The 5,194-nt window shown below is 40.9% G+C and overlaps 1 protein-coding gene across 2 annotated transcripts in view; it reads right to left on the bottom strand.

The window, feature by feature from the left end:
- Nucleotides 1–3,849: 3,849 nt before the first annotated feature.
- The window catches only part of ARV1 (ARV1 homolog, fatty acid homeostasis modulator), a 25,504-nt gene continuing 24,159 nt past the window's right edge, over nucleotides 3,850–5,194 (bottom strand). The window contains exon 7 of one of the 2 annotated variants that reach the window (XR_006680835.1): nucleotides 3,850–4,113. The gene's annotated coding sequence lies outside the window, so the exon portion shown is untranslated. The remainder of the gene's footprint in view (nucleotides 4,114–5,194) is intronic. The other variant, XM_045298168.1, reaches the window with a different exon arrangement.

Raw genomic sequence — 5,194 nt, forward strand, 5'->3', positions numbered from 1 at the left:
CAAATGAAATACTAAAGCTGGGTCACCAAGGTAGTGAAGTCGTCTGAACAAGGTACCTCTTCCTCCCCACCCCTCTTGTATTTGCATAAAATATAAGTATTTCCACATAGCCCTGTAATGCCACAGGTGGAGTTCACTTCTCACACCAGAATGAATTGAGGTCCAGAAAGAGAGTAGAGGACTCAACCAAAGGTAGAAGCTCTAAGAGCCAGGTTTAAACTCAGCCTTAAACTGCCTTCTGTAGAGAAGTTTCCACACACCAGTCTTCTCATATAATACAACAGATTCACAAATTAGCAGTATATTTCCAGTATGAGTGAAATAGAGCCATACCTCATAATCAAAATCTCCTAAAAGATGTGATCTTCTGCTTACAATCCTCTCCTAAATAAAATTTTGTGGTTGTATTTCTGTCTTCATTAAGCTGTAGTTAAGTCTGTAGTTAAGCTGTAGTTAAGCTGGCTCTTTCATCGTATCTTCTCCAGAAAAAACAATTTGGGGACTTTGCATATTCACCTTTCCAAGTGTTGAGGTCTTTTTCTAAACAAAATGCCACTGTACATATTTGGCCTAGAAATCTAGAGAATGCCTATAAGTGTTACAATTTCAAAGATTGTGGTCTTGTGACTTTTGATTCATAACTGGCTTTAATGGAAAAATCAATCACTGAATGGCTAATCAAAAATTATATAACTAAATCCTTTTTAAAAAAATAACTAAATCTTACATCATGATGCTTTGCTATACAATGACTTATAATGCATTATCTTCTTTTAAATAATCATTTTATTGGGGGCTCGTACAACTCATCACAATCCATACATATATCCATTTTGTTAAGCACATTTGTACATTTGTTGCTATCATCATTCTCAAAACACTTGCTTTCTACTTGAGCCCTTGGTATCAGCTCATTTTTCCCCTCCCTCCCTGTTCCCCCTCCCTCATGAACCCTTGATAATTTAAAAATTATTATTTTGTCATATTTTACACTGTCTGACATCTCCCTTCACCTACTTTTCTGTTGTCTCTCCCAGGGAGGAGGCTCTATGTAGATCCCTGTAATCTGTTCCCCCTTTCTTCTACCCTACCTTCCCTCCACCCTCCTGACATCACCACTCTCACCACTGGTCCTGAAGGTATCATCTGTCCTGGATTCTGTGTGTTTCCAGTTCCTATCTGTACCAGTGTACATCCTCTGGTCTAGCCAGATTTGGAAGGTAGAACTGGGATCATGATGGGGGTGGGGTGGGGGGAGGAAGCAAGAGGAAAGTTGTATGTTTCATCGTTGCTACACTCCACCCTGATTTCCTTGTCTGCCTCCCTGCAACCTTTCTGTAAGGGTATGTCCAGTTGCCTACAGATGGACTGTGGGTCCCCAATCTGCACTCCCTCTCATTCACAATGATATATTTTTTGTTTTTTGATGCCTCATGATCACACAGGCTGGTGTGCTTCCTCCATGTGGGCTTTGTTGCTTCTGAGGTAGATGGCCGCTTGTTTACCTTCAACCCTTTAAGACCCCAGACACTCTATCTTTTGATAGCTGGGCACCACCAGCTTTCTTCACCACATTTACTTATGTGCATATTTGTCTTCAGTGATCATGTTGGGAAGGTAAGCATCATGGGATGCCAGTTTAATAGAACAAAGTGTTCTTGCATTGAAGGAGTACTTGAGTGGAGACCCAATGTCCATCTGATGCAGTATCTTTTACAGGCTCTTGCCTGTAGCTCAGTAGCTCAAAGAACCCCTGCCAGTGCTTCCTGTTCTATCTCTAAGACAGAATGCTCTAACAACCAGTGACTTCTGTCTGCACCGGCAGAGTTTCTTTTAGTTTCTGACTATAGACACATACTAAAGATATGGGTGATGGAAAGGCTCTATAGCAACATACATCCCTTTGTTTCACTCTAGGCAAGCTGACAAAGTTTATTTTTCTGCCTGAAGAAATCTTTGCTGTAAAAGCCCAAGCATATTCCATCTCATCTTCAGGAAAGATTGTTCAGAGAGATATACAGAGTCCAGTGAGCTGTAACCAAGCCCATTCTATTTGGAGGTGGTAGAATACATGTTGTAAAGGCAGAATTTGGAAATTATACTTGATAACTGGCAGCCATTAGTTCCACAGATGGAAATTCTACAAAGGCTTGTGGGCCACCTGATTGGTTGACTACTTAGTATGAGTTTTGGAGAAAGTATTAATACCCTAGCCGGCATTTTGTTCTGATTATGATAGAAATGTGTTATTTTTACCTTGACAAGCTTTCAGCTCTTGGCAAGAATTATCTGGCCACTGGTCAATTTTATGACAGGTCCCTAGGTATCGGGTTCCCCATAATCCAGCTTCCAACATGCTTCTCTTGATCTCTACCTAGGGAAGCTTGCACAAACAAGCTTAGGATCTACAGAGTACTGAGTAAAACCTTATTAAATACACTAAGGAAATATTAACCAAATGAAAGCATAAAGCAATAGCAGGGAAGAGGCCTGAGGACAGCCCAGCAGCAAATGCTCACTGGAGCATGATGCACCCCAACCTCAGTTAGCAGCGCCATGCTTCCATTTCTAAACTGAAGATGCTCCAGAAACAGTGACAAATGAAGCCCTAAATTGTTACACTGGGAAGGGTGCTTGAATGGGTGCATTAGAAGTAAGACTAGTTGCAATCCATGATTCCAACTCATGATAACTCCAAAGTGGTGCAGAGTAGAACTGTGCTGCAGAGGTGTTGTTCAATAGCTGATTTTTCAAAGTACCCTATATACTCGAGTATAAGCCCACCCAAATATCAGCCAAGGCACCTAATTTTGCCACCAAAAATGCATTAAGAATGTGCTGAAAAACTCAGCTTATACACGAGTATATACGGTAGATCTCCAGGCCTTGAAAACAAGGCCTGGAAGACTTTAAACTCCAGTCTTTCAGTAAGAAGCCCAGTGTGTTAACCATTTGCAACATTAGACAGAGTTGGTTAAAGTAAGAGTCACCATAAGTCCTAGTCTGTCAGAGTAAAGAATTGAAACTGTTGGTTCTGGAAGAAGGTCCTTGTTTCTTCTGGGTTTCTTCTCCTGTGCAGTCTTCATGTCTTGCTGCTTCTCTTGCTTATTTAATCTTTTATATCTCAAAAGAGATTGAGTCAGAAACATATCCTCCACTAATCCTGCCTCACCATAACAAAGACAAGGCATTTGAATTAGAATATAAAAGAATTATATATAGAATTATAACCACAAGTATAGAAGGTAGGGTTTATAACATATTTTAGGGGGCTATAACTCAACCTGTAACAAACATGACTGGTGCTAGAGATAAGAAAGCTCACTTGAACTTTGTGTGTCAGCATATGGTAAGAAAGATGGCAATTTGAGGTTGAAAGATAAACTAGTCATTCATCCTGCCCATGTATCTCGTGTGTTCCTGTATATTAATGCTTTAGGATTCTTGAGCAAAGATGAGTTTGGAGAATTAAGATGGACAATATTCTCCACTGGGTATCAGCCCTAAAATTCTTGCTCATTGGCTTTATAGTGGGAAACACTAGACTTAACTCTATCTTCATTTATTTTTTTGCCATGCAACTCCCCTCCTCTTGCCCTCCAAACTTCTATCACACACCCTAAATTATAAACTCATTGGCCAATAATCTACACAGGTTTAGGCATCCTTAAAAGTCATTGCCACTGTAGTCAAAGGAATCCAACCTTAAAACCTAGAAGTTGATCTTACCTGCCCCTGCTGAAGAAGGAACAGAAACTTGCCCTATAGCTCAAGAGGCATACTCTAGTACAGAGAGGTACTTGATCATACACTTTATTTAAATTTGATTATAGTCCAAAAACTACTTAAGATTACTAAAAATTTATTCAACACGATAAGATAAAATGTAATAAAAAAAAGTAAGTGGGTCTGGAAATACAGAGAAATAAGACCAGGAGGGAGAAAAGTCAAGAATAAAATTTGCATAAGAAGTAAATGCTGTGATAAAAACAAGTATTCCTGTTTGCTTGCAGGTTCTGACTTGAATTCAAATTAAGGCACATAGATAAAAAGTATATGCTCAGTGGAGATGTTTGCCTTGGTGTCCAAGCAACGTGATGTCTGGAAGAAAATCTGGAGAAGGATTAGAATGAACATCCTTTAAGTGCTGAAAGGGAATCTTAAGAGTTATGTCAATCACTCCCTAATCTGTGCAGGGATCACTGTTCTAACAGTCATCCAGGTTCTGCATGAGTTCCTCCCAAGAACATGCAGCTTACTTTGTTGCAAGGCGCCTTAAAGAGACCTCTTCATATTGCACTGAAATCTGCTTCCTAGTACTTTAAATATATATTCCTTTTCATGGTAAAACATACACATTGAAAAGTTAGTTGTTTTAACCATTCTTAAGTGTGCAATGTAATGCCATTAATTACACTCATCATGTGGTATAACCATTATCACTGGTTCCAAAAGTTTTCACCACCTTAGACTGAAATTCGTACTTTTAAATAATAACTCATCCTTTAAACCAAGGCATCATGCTTGCAAAGTCATCAATACCAGGATAACATCACACGTCTCATCAAAGAGAGGCAGTTCTAGCCATTACATTAGGAATGAGTTAAAAATATTTGGCTAGGACTTCTGGGAAGATGGCCACTGAGTAACACATACCAGAGGGAAATCAGCCCAGGAGAGTTACTAAGAGGGAAAATCAACACTGCTGGATCACAGGAGGAGCACTATAAAGATAAGTAGGCACAGATCCACAAGGTTTTGAGGGGCTGGGGCTTTTGTCTTACCACAGTGGAGGCCAGCTAGGGTTTGACCTTAGCCCTACCACTGTCTCGGCCAGAGCCGGGACCATTTGGAGTAGGGTAAGGGGCTTTACCTCAACACAGCCACAGCTTGCCACAGCCTGCAGCCTCGGCGCAGGGATTAAACCATTGCAGCCCCACAGGCTGGGATAGGGGCTGAGCTATATTGTTACTTTTGTTTCCCTCTCTTCTTTCTATCCCCCCACAGTCACAGCGGGCTTAGTTCCCCACCTCCCTCTTTGTCTCTTCCCTGTTCTCTCACTGCTGACCTCCAGACCACTTCCCTTAACCTAGGGCATTTACGCCTTCCCTCCATCTAGTTAGATGAGCTCCACTTCGTGTAGTGTAGCCCGGACCGACCGCCCTACACCAGGGGATATTCCGCCCAACTTCTT

The sequence above is a fragment of the Echinops telfairi genome, unplaced genomic scaffold, assembly GCF_000313985.2.
Source record: "Echinops telfairi isolate 266 unplaced genomic scaffold, ASM31398v2 ScPeMD7_7424;HRSCAF=8462, whole genome shotgun sequence".
In the NCBI taxonomy this organism is placed as follows: Eukaryota; Metazoa; Chordata; class Mammalia; order Afrosoricida; family Tenrecidae; genus Echinops; species Echinops telfairi.